The sequence below is a fragment of the Sesamum indicum genome, linkage group LG10 (assembly GCF_026168435.1).
Source record: "Sesamum indicum cultivar Baizhima isolate 11 linkage group LG10, ASM2616843v1, whole genome shotgun sequence".
Classification (NCBI taxonomy): domain Eukaryota; kingdom Viridiplantae; phylum Streptophyta; class Magnoliopsida; order Lamiales; family Pedaliaceae; genus Sesamum; species Sesamum indicum.
This window is the reverse complement of record NC_142666.1, coordinates 11,727,169-11,739,246: the sequence shown is the minus strand read 5'-3', so window position 1 is coordinate 11,739,246 and position 12,078 is coordinate 11,727,169. Positions and strand designations below refer to the sequence as shown.

The 12,078-nt window shown below is 34.9% G+C and overlaps 1 long non-coding RNA gene across 2 annotated transcripts; it reads left to right on the top strand.

Moving 5' to 3' along the window:
• Positions 1-3,909: 3,909 nt before the first annotated feature.
• LOC110013308 (uncharacterized) lies at positions 3,910-11,259 on the top strand. 2 transcript variants are annotated; one of them, XR_016067923.1, is made up of 6 exons: positions 3,910-4,073; positions 9,748-9,952; positions 10,022-10,141; positions 10,299-10,495; positions 10,572-10,676; positions 10,756-11,259. It is a non-coding gene; the product is annotated as an uncharacterized LOC110013308 (long non-coding RNA). The 2 variants fall into 2 exon arrangements; XR_002288483.2 differs by having other exon boundaries at positions 10,022-10,495.
• Positions 11,260-12,078: the final 819 nt, after the last annotated feature.

Genomic DNA, 12,078 nt, shown 5'->3' with positions numbered 1-12,078 from the left:
AAACAACGATAGTATTTCTCATACTTCCACTTTAAGTATATTAATTAGTTTCTTAGTTTTTGTATAGTTTTGGTTGATGCTTGTTTCATTTGTTATAATTGTGATACTTTATTTTGTCCAGGTATTTAGTCTCATTTTATTTCAGCTTTGCTTAAAAAAATTAGGGATTGAAGTAAAAGGGAGCTTTGTCTTCAGCTACAAAATTAAAGACGGATCAAGTGACAGAATCAGCTATAGAAATAATGACGGATTTAGTGACGGATTCAGTGACAACAACATAAGATAATCTTTTGCGACGGATTTTGAGACAGATCAACTACGGATTTAAAGACGGTTTGTCTAAGTTTGTTTGTTAAATGAAACAGATTTTAAGACGGATAATATTCCGTCAAAAATTCAGTGACAGATTCAGGGTACGGAATTAGCCATTGGGCTTTCAGCAATAGATTTTCTGATGGAATTTATCAATCGCTAATACTATTAGCAACAGAAATATAGGCTTCAGAGACGGATTTGTCCGTCTCTGAAAGTTTGTTTTCTTATAGTGTCATGTTGGCCCATTATACTTACACTGTACAATCTCCCACAGGGAATGTGCATGAGTTCTAAGTATATGTTCCTGACGAGGGTGATCCCCAGTCCTTCTAATCCAAACGTCTCATTGATGTTTACCTAGAGCCACTGATCGAGGTGTTGTAGAATTCATAGCATGTGGGTGTAGTAACGCGCGACAGTGCAAAGAACGAGACATTCCCAATGCGCTCCACTTTCATATGGATTTTGAATGACCTATCAACTTATGGGGTGGCGTCTGGATGGAGTTCGGCTGGTGTTTTGGGGTGTACAGTTTCTATGGATAACACACGTGCCCTCTACCTACAAAACAGTAGGAAGGCGTACTTTGACTACCACAAACAGTTCCTGCCCCCCACCATCCATACTGTAAGAACAAGAAAGCATTTACTAAGAACCGAGTAGAAAAGAAGGTTGCACAGCCAAGATTGATGGGAGAACAAATTTGCGATTAGGTGGAAGTGTCGTTGTCATTCTCAGAAGGGTACGGTAGCATAAGTGAACAAAGAAAAGCATCTTCTAGGAGCTCGAGTACTGGTCGATGCATCTGAAACGACATAATATTGATGTCATGCACATTTAGAAGAATGTGTTTGACAATATATTCAATACCTTGTGGATATAAACATAAAAACGAAGAAAAATCTGAATGCACGGAAGGACCTGAACATCATATGTGATTGATCGGAGCTTGAGATGGACGAAAGGATATGTGAACGGATTATCTGGAATTTCCTGATGGTTATGCATCTATTTTGGCCCGTTGTGTAAATATGAAGGAGTTGAGGCTTCACGTTATGAACAGTCATGATTGTCACCTATTCATGAAGAAATTGATCCCCATTGCCTTCAGTGAATTGCTTCCTGAGCTTGTGTGGAGTGCGTTGACAGAGGTTAGCCTTCTATTCCAGATTCTATGTTCGACGATGCTCGATGTAAACAAGGTACAAGAATTGGAAGCTAGTGTCGCAACCATCTTGTGCAATCTCGAGAAAATATTTCTGCCAACTTTCTTCCACTTAATGGAGCACCTCATTGTTCACTTCCCATATGAAGCGCGCATGGGAGAGCCTGTGTAATACATGTGGATGTATCCATTTGAGAGCTAATTAGTACACAGGTTATTCTAGTTTTTTGAAATAATTCTAGTGTCATTAGGTTTCTAAAAAATATTCAGTTATTAGATTTCTTCGAGAAATGAAAATGAAGATGAAAAACAAAGCACAGTCGAGGCGTCAATTATAGAGGTTATTCTTGTAGAAGAAATTGGTCTATTCACCTCTCACTATTTGAGCCACAGATTCTTTGCGAACAGAACAAGCCACGCAGAAATGATGACCTCTGTATGAACGACACTCGCATCCAACGATCTGTTTTCAACTCCCCTAACTGAGGTAGTGGTGCATTAAAGAAGAGATGGCTCAATGGATTAGGACGTCACGTAACTGAGACGTACATATTGACCAACTGTGAAGTAGTGACGCCATACTACGATTAAGTGTAAAGATACCATTATAGTTTATTCACATTTTTATTTTGGACTTTTAACCTATGTATTGATATGTATGTGAATAGTTCCTTTTTGAATGAACTTTACGAGCACCACCATTCGGAGGACCCCATTATTGAGGAGCTAGTAGATACTCAGTTGAAGGATTAGTTCAAACATCGTGTGAGTTATGTCTTATGAATTGTGTTACAACTGTAATTTGTCAATATATGATGCCTTAAATATGTGCAACATTTGTGAAATCCGAATTGAATTACATAGACAACGAGCTTTTGAAGTTGTATTATTGGGGTCGTACAGCTAAGTTCACAATATTCCAGTGCTACTTTGTAAATGGTTACAAATTTCCATATTGAACTTCACATAGTAGGCAAGTCTATTATGAACTGTAGGGTGTGTGTCAAAAACTCAACATAGGCAGACACTGAATGTGACTTCTATGGGATTCTTGAAGAGATAATCTAGTTAGATTACCCACTTATTGCAGATTATTAGGTTTAAATATTGTTGGGTCAATTCCGTAAGAGTTATAAAGGTGCATCCTCGTTATCACCTCGTTGATGTAAACTTCAAAAAACTATACCAAAGAATAAACCATTCATCCTGGCACAACAAGCAGTCCAAGTCTACTACACGGAGTACCTAGCCTGAAGAGAAATAAAGTGGACTGGATGGTTGTCAACAAAATAAAAGCCAGAAGAGTCATTGATAACTCTATATGGACAGAAGTTCCGCTTCAAGAAGATGAGACAATACCTACTTCACAAGTTGCGACGGACAACAATAATTATGACCCACATGACCCATATGGTATACAATTAACTTTTGAGCTTTTTGTTACAAATCAACAAGAAGCAGGTACATCTTGATTGAAGAATTGTGAATCTGATGATGAGTCTGGCGAAGATAGCTTTGACGAGAATTAATTAAAGAAGACAATAATTAGATTTAAAGTTCAGCATTTCTGTAATCAAACATATGCAATTAGATTAATTTTACATTTTTGTAAAAATATTTATTCTATTTAGGAATACTCATAAATAGAAAAGACCATTGGAAAAACTTTCCTATTAAGAAGGGTCACAACTAAACACCATTTCCAAGTGTATCCGTTCCTTAATATTTGTGAAAAATATTAAATTTCAAATAGGAATGATCAAAAAAGACGTGCCTAAATACATTACAATATCATACCAAAAGAAAAAAGAGAGGGAAATTAAAAATATAAGAAAGGCCAATTTATTTTAACTATTCCAAAACCAGTTCCACAAAAAAATTTAATTTCGCGCCAAATTGTCGATTAGATCATATCCGACAGTCTTATTAAAATTTTAACGATCTGATTAGACGATACAGTATAACAGTATAAGATGCTACTTACATCTATGTAAGTCTAACAATCTAGATATACAACTGCACTTGATATTCCAACATATATCAATTTAATGAAAAAAGTTATATATTCCCAATTGTCTTAATTAATTTATGGTCTATTTTTCTTTGATCATTAACACTTTCGGAACGATTTAATCCTCATTTTTTATTTTTTTAGTTAAAAGGAAAAAAAAATTGGCACCATATTTGGCACGGACGTTTTAAAAATAGCAACGGTCATCTAAATACCCTCTTAATATGACGTCGTTTTATGAATGACATCGTTTTTTGTGTTTTGCAAAAAATATAGGAACACTTTGTCCCACCGTGCCTAAATGAATGAAGATTATGACCAATCCACATCAAATGAAATGAAGCATTTACTTACTTAGGAATGGTCTCTGAAATGATTTTTTAAAAATTTGTCTATTCCAAAATTTTAAAATATAAGTGTCACTTGGTAGATTTTTCTTTCCCTTTCCTCCTCCTCCTCCTCCTCTCTCTCTCTCTCTCTATATATATATATATATATTTCTGCCTCTGGCCGTGATTGTTCGCCTTACTGCCGCCGTACGCCGCCCAACCATGCCCCCATCCACTGTCAGACTTCGGGGAGGTGAGTTTTCTCTTTTCATTTATTTTTTCTTTCCCCAGTTTGTGTTTAAAACTTTTCAGAAAATATTTTCAGAAAGGTTTATGAAAAGAGGTTTGAAAATAGAAAAATATTTTCACAATTTTTCAGAAATATTTATGAATTTCTGAAAATACTTTTAGAAACCTTAACTGAAAATATTTTCAGAAAATACTCGAGAAAATATTTCTAAAATTTTTTTCAGATAAGGTTTCTAAAAATATTTTCAGAAATATAACTTAGAATATTTCTAGAAATTTTAGGTAATTTTAAAAAAAATTCATATTTTTTGTAAATTTCGAACTTTTTTATTTTCTGAAACATTAATACATTTCTGTAACTTCAAAAAAAACAATTTTTTTGGAAATTTTAAAATTTTTCTTAATTTTCTGACATTCATAAAATTTCCCCAAGATTTTTAAAAAAAATCTGTAATTTTTTTAAATTTTTAATAAATTTGTGAAATTTGAAAAAAAAAATCATAATTTTTTTATTTTTAATAATTTTCTGTGATTTTTGAAAATTGTAATAATTTTCTTGTAACTTTAAAAATATTTTAATATTTTAAAAAAATTAATCATTTTCTGTAATTTTTTTATTTTTTCACAATTTTCTATTTTTTAAAAAATTTTCTGTAAATTTTTGGTGATTTTTAAAAAGTTTCTTTAAGAAAAACTTATTTTATGTATTTTCTACAATTATAAATATATTTCAGGCTAAAATTAAAAATATTTTTCAAAAATTAAAATATATTTATGAAATTATAATATTTTTGTAATTTGTGTAATTTTTGGAAATTTATTGTATAGTTGTGTAATTTATGCAATTATTGTGTAATTTATTGTATAGTGTAATTATTTGTGCAATTTATTGTGTAGTTATGTAATTTATGCAATTCTTGTGTATTGTATCTGAATGATCAAGTGGATTTATCTAGGAACGCGTGAGCGAAAGCGGTAACTTAAAAAATATATAATAATAAAAATTAAAGCATAAAACAACGAGTCCAAGGGGTGTACCCTTAGAGTTCCCGAACATTCAATGTAGAATAAACACGAAATAATTACGTAAAAGGGGCTGAGGTAACAATATAAAAAAACCAAAAAAAAAAAAAGGAACCAAGGGATGAAATTTTACCTTTGTCAGAATCGGCTACTTTAAATGTTCACGTAAGGCTCCAATGCAGGAACTGTCTAATTCGTCCACACCACACCGGTACTAGAATTTCAATGCTATCTTGCTAGAAGAAAATAAGAGAAAAGCACTCAAAGAATTGGAGAGAGAAAAGCGGCCGAGAGAGAGAGAGACTAGGGAAGGAAAATGTTGTGTTATAGTGTAATAATACTATTTCCAATAATATTACAAACAATAATATATATGCCTTGTATAGATGTGCATAAATGAATCTAGGTACATTTATCCATCTACAAGGTAAGTTAATTCCAAATCAAGAAGATGACTAAATTGCACTTTCTAAAATTGCAATTTACTAGCCAATAATTTCGTTCCATAGATTTTTCATTATGCTCAATTAGGGGTGTGTTGGTTGATTTTTATGACTAAAAATACAAGGCCCAATGAATTTTCATTTAAATCCAATTTCAATAAAAATACACCCAATTGAGCCCAATATGTATTTCATTTAATTAAATACATAAGCCCACATTGTCTTCATTAATTAATAAGGTCCAAGTTATTAGATAATAAGGACAAGCTAAACATAAATTAATCACATTAATTTATCCTTGGGTCTTCCATCCAATCGATCTCTCATTTGCAAGTAATCCAATTACTTGCGGAATTAATTTCAAATTAATTCCTTGTCCTTTCCTGGTGATTTGTGTGTGACTCTTTAGGTTTACCTTTCAGCTAGACTTGGGCTAGTACCTAACACTATTATTAATTAAGTTTACTTTGATTAATAATTCTTGATTAACCCTTAATCAAGTAAGTCTGTCACCATGGGTGGCTATCTAGCAACGGTCTATGGCACTAGAGGCTAGGTGAATATCTGTGTGAACATTTAGGCTCTAAGTCTATACGGGTACAATCCTTCTGTCTACCATCTCCCGGCCTTAGTCTAGGGCATGAAATTTTGTGTTGATTCCCATATTGGACTAGGCATCTATACTTTAATACTTGAGACCACGCTACGGTTAATTAGTCGACATAGGAACCTTTTTTACTACTTGATCAAACCACTGTGGCACGGGTTCGTAGGGCGTGAGCGCGTCTCCAAGTGCATAGGAGATACCTCTATCAAATACTAATAGGGACGGATTCTCTTCTTGGAATTCACCATTCTTTCTACATACTTCGACTGTAGTAGACGAGGCTTATGATGATCATCTCTGCGACACAATTACCTCTCGCACACATCTAATATACAGTCATCGTGTGCACGTGACTGTTGTGATTTCTCATGTTTGAGGACTACTCCCATACTATCGGAGCTGGGGATTCAAGTCATACTGACCAAGCGTCCAAGGCTTCCATTTGATGATCCCCGCAAGCCAATTCAATTGATTCAACACCTATTCAATCAACCCACTAAGATCGCATAGACGTTCCACGTCTATCACTGATGAAACATGGTACACATCAATTAAATGCGACTCCTAGTGCAAGTCTCCATAGACCTCTAAATACCAAATCTCGAGTCCTCGACTTGGAACGTTTCAGATCCGGCCTCTTGGCATTGATTTCATGACCGCCACCCATGCGCGGCCCAACTGCATGGTTGCCAATTACTATGTGGGCTTTTGTTGTAATGTTCAAGCAGATGCAAACATACAGAACAAGTACAACAAAGTAAATGCCAAATAAGTGAACACTCATTTTATTCACTTAAAATAATATTACATAATATCGAGTATTTGTCAGATCAGAATACGTCCAGGCTAATCTAATTTGCTTTTTGATCATCTATCCTAATAGTATCATATTGCTAAAATTTTGTGAAATTTATTGTATTAGATGTGCAATTGATTGTATAATTAGGTTAATTCATGTATATCATTATTTACACAATATTAAGCCAATATTTTCAATAATAATATTATTTACATAATAATGTCAATAATCATAAAATTAGACCAATATTCCCATTAAGAATATTTTTACATAATAATATCAATAATCACAAAATTAGACCAATAATCCCAATAATAACACTGTTTACATAATAATGTCAATAATCATAAAATTAGACCAATAATCCTAATAATAATATTATTTACATAATAATGTCAATAATCACAAAATTTAGGCTAATATTGCCAATTATAACATTATTTACATAACAATATCAATAATCACAAATTTAGGCTAATATTATCAATAACAATATTATTTACATAACAATATCAATAATCACAAAATTTAGGCTAATATTCCCAATAATAATATTATTCACATAATAATATCAATAATAATAAAATTAATCTAATATTTCCAATAATAATATTATTTACATAATAATAACAATAATCACAAAATTTAGACTAAGACTTCTTAATTATTTGTATAGATCATATCTAGTGGTATGCCTCCTGTACCACGTGGTCGCGGATGTAGGCGGGGTCGTAGCCCGCACTTCCAACAGCGCTGTCTGATGCTTCCTAGGTTGAGGAAGCAGTCGTTCATGAAGGGCACCTCGAGGTCCTAGTGGATCTGTTCGGGAACGCACAAGCGGAAGCGGTTAAAATAAATTGCATAAAATAAAATGAAATAGCAATGAAACCATGATTCTAAGGAGTGCACCCCTGAAGTTTCTAAGCATTCGATGTAGTCGATAAAATTAAATGATAATAAAGTTAGCAGGGCTATTGGTATAATGGAAAAAGAAGAGGAACAAAAACGTAAATAAAGAATTACCTTTTTTTGATTTATTTCTAACCTCCTTCGTTGAATCGTTCACCAAGGCCTCAATATAGAGACCCTCTAAAGTCGCGTCCACACCACACTAGAACTTGAAATTTCTCAATTCAATTTGCTAGAAAAAAATTAAGGACAAGAACACACTAAGGTGCACAAGAGGTGGGTTCGGTCGAGCGAAAAATTTGGGAGGAGAGGAAAATATTTTTTTTGTGTATTTATTCATTAGTTATTTCAAACAACTAATACACATATATATACCTTGAATGGATGCATTAAAACAGGTCTAGGTTCATTTAACCATCCATAAGGTAATAATCCATTATTCCAAATAAAGGATAACTAACATGGCATTTTTCAAAAAATTAATTTTGTTAGTCAATAATTTTTTTTTCCAATTATTTCCACCAACTTAATTAATGGGCTTAGGCCAATTTTAATTAATTAAAATATCTGGCCCAATTAGTTAAAGCCCGCTTAATTAAGTCCATCGTATATTTAATCTAATTAAATATATGAACCCAATAAGCGTTTGTTATATAATAAGTCCAACTTATTAAATAATAAGGACAAGCCCAATATAAATTAAATTCAATCAATTTATCATTGGGCTTATCCATCGAATGGATCCCTCTCATATATAAGTAATTCAATTACCTACGGAATTAATTCTCAATGAATTCCTCGTCCCTTCTTGGTGATTTGTGATGACTCTTTAGGTTTACCTTTCAGTTAGACTTGGGCTAGTGTCCAACACTATTATTAATTAAAACCAGTTTACTTAATAATTTTTTATCAACCCTTGATCAAGAAAGTCCGTCACCATGGGTAGCCATCTAGCAACAGTCCATGGCACTAATTTCCATGTGAACTTTTAAGCTCCCCAGTCCATACGGGTACGGTCCTTCCATCTACCGTCTCCCAATTTTAGTCTAGGGCATGGAATTGGACGTAGGTTCCCATCCTGGACTAGGCGTCTATGCTTAATACTTGAGAACGCGTTATGCCAACATCGAAACCTTCTCTTCCTATTCGACCAATGACTGTGGCCACAACTTTATAGAGTGTAGACGCATCTCCAATTACATAGGAGATACCTCTATCACGTTTTGACAAGGGATGGATCCTCTTTTTGGAACTCACCATGTGATGATCATGTATGAGACATGTATGAGACACTAAGCAAGGCTTTTGTGATGATCATGTATGAGACACGATCACCTCTTGCACAAATCTAAAATACAGTCATCACATGCACGTGACTGCCGTGATTTCTCAAGTTTGAGGACTACTCCCATACTATTGGAGTTGGGGACTCAAATCATACCAACCAAGCCTCCAAGGCTTCCATATGACGATCCCCGCGAGTCAGATCAGTCGATTCAACACCTAGTCAATTGACCCATTAAGATTGCATAGACGTCCCACGTCTGTCGTCGATGAAACGCGACACTCGTCAAATGAATGCGACTCTTAATGCAAATCTCCATAGGACACTACGATACCCATTCTCATGGTCCTCGACTTGGAACATTTCAAAAGTAACCCTAAACAGTTGGTTTCATGACTGCCTTCCAATGCGCAATGCAACTGTTGCACGGTTGTTCAAGGTGGTCTTTAGGCTTTGTTGTGATGTTTGCCAGAAAAGCAAACATAAATGTCATGACCACAAAAAATGAAATTCTAATAGCGCATACTCATTTTATTCACTGAATAATAATACATAAAAAATTAAATTATTGTCAGAATAGATTATAAGCATGTCAATTCAATTGGCTTTCAGGTTACCTATTCTAACACTTTAACCACCCCCACTACCTAACACGGCCAGACTGTCTGCCCCGCAAACTCCAAATGATGCAGGACCATCTAAAGCTGCACCAGCAGCTAAGGAGGTCATGTAGCAGGCTGCCACACCAACGGAGACTCCACCACCACCAATAGTGCCCCCATCATCAGCACCAGTACATCAGCATCAACGACATAAGGTAAATTAATTTATGAAATTTTTCAGTATTATTTTATCTTGAAAATGTCTAATTAACATGTCCTTTAAGGTCTGATCATCGCTTCCACGAGGTTATCAATGCGGTTGTGCGGGAGACTTTCCCCACCAGTGGCAATGTCTAAGGCAAGTGACGCCAGAGCACCAATATATCTGGTTCGAGAGCATGAAGGTAACGTACAGTATCATAATTTGGTAATATCCAATAATCTAAATTGTTTAATTAATTTTACTAATTTTTTGTTTAATTTTTATCATTGTAAATAACCTATTGTTGGGACTGTGACGATGAGTCCATGTTCTTCGTCTTCCACATTTGGGCCTAAAAGTACATCTAGAAGATGGTCGTGCCTGGTCAAGCCACTTAGCTGGCCAATGAGGTTTGGCGCCAAGTCCAGGCATACTAGGCCAACAAGGACTTCCATCATGATTCCTCGAAGAATAAAGCGAACCGGACAGTGAACCCCACAGCATCCTCGACTGTGTATCGCAGGGGATCTTTCTCTATTGGCCAGCACAAGAGGAAGTTTAGTAAATTACATTATTTTTTAAGGTTTATCATATTTTATAAATAAGATGCTAATTGTTTTATTTTTCTACAGGAGGCAAAATTCGGTCAGCAGCCTAAGCAAATGGAGTTATTTGAAATATACTACAAGAAAAAGGAGGACGATGGCTGGAATGGGTTGAGAGTGGTTGAGGTGGCGGTAAGTACCTTATTAATAATATTTTTTTAAGAAACTAATTCTTGGTTAAAAATACTAATAATTTTGTTTGTTTTGCAAGAGACGTTCCAAAAGCTGATGGATGATCGTCAACATAAGCCCACGATAGAGGACCACTATGCCCCAACCGAATCGAAGGTTTCCATATCGATGATGGAGTAGTGGATATGGCTGGCTACAGTCGTGGGCAAGAACAAAGGCCAAGTGTTCAGCCTTGATTCTAAGGCCCACGTTTCCAATCAGACCTTTACATCATAATTGCCACCCCCACCGACACCGCCACCACCACAACCAAACCTGGCCGTGGAGGACCGCATCGGCCGCCTCGAGACGATGATGGCCATGATGAGGGAGATGTGGACCAACTCAGGACCGTCACAGCCGACCGCCTCCACTAGCGCCCCAGCATTGCTTCCGAGAGACCGCCTGATCCTGAACGAGGACAATATGAACATGACCGACAAGGACAATTTAGATTAGGTTTTCAATTTTATAATCGGATATTATTTTATATTAATATAATATTCTTTTTCTTAATTATTTATGCTTCATAATGTTTATTACATTCCATTATTTCAAATTTATTCAATTAATTAAATTTATACATATAATTAATTAAAAATTTATTAAAATAATTTAATGATGTATTAAATTTTATTAAAATTTATAAATTAATACTTATTAGAATTTATTAAATATATAAATAAAATTATTTATTTTAATTCATTACATTAATTATATTATTTTTTATAACTTATTTTATATTAAATAATTTATACAAATTTTATTATAATATCAAAAATTACTAACGATTTTAGTAATTGTAAAGAAAATATTACAAATACTTAGAAAAACTTTAGAGGAAGGAGAACAAAATACTTACAAGGCTCTCTGATGGAAATAACTGTGATACTTCGAGAAAAAGGAAAGAAGAAGAAATAACGGGGCAGTTACCTGTTTTAACACGTAGGAGGGAAGTTATAGGCACGCTCCAGTAACCGCCAGTGGGGGGGGGGGCTCGTAACTGTCTCTACGTGTGGCGGAGGCATTTATCACATCCCAACGATCAAGAAGGCTTGGCCTAGGCCTAGCCATCATTTCTTGGCAGGGACAAAGACGCGTTGCTCAAAATACGGATAGATGAAAGGATTCGTATAGGCCGAAAAGCTCAAACGAGCAAGGACCCCTTCCCCAACTGACAGAAGGGTTCCTCCTAGATCGAAAGGAGCAAGAACTCCTACTCTAAAAGGAGTTGAAGGCATCCCTCCTCCTTAAAGTGGGGGGGACTGAAAGATGGGTAATGGCCTAACATAATCCGGCCTAAAAACAAGGTGAGAAGCCCCAGACACCCCACCTACGTATGCCCATGACGAGTAAAGACACC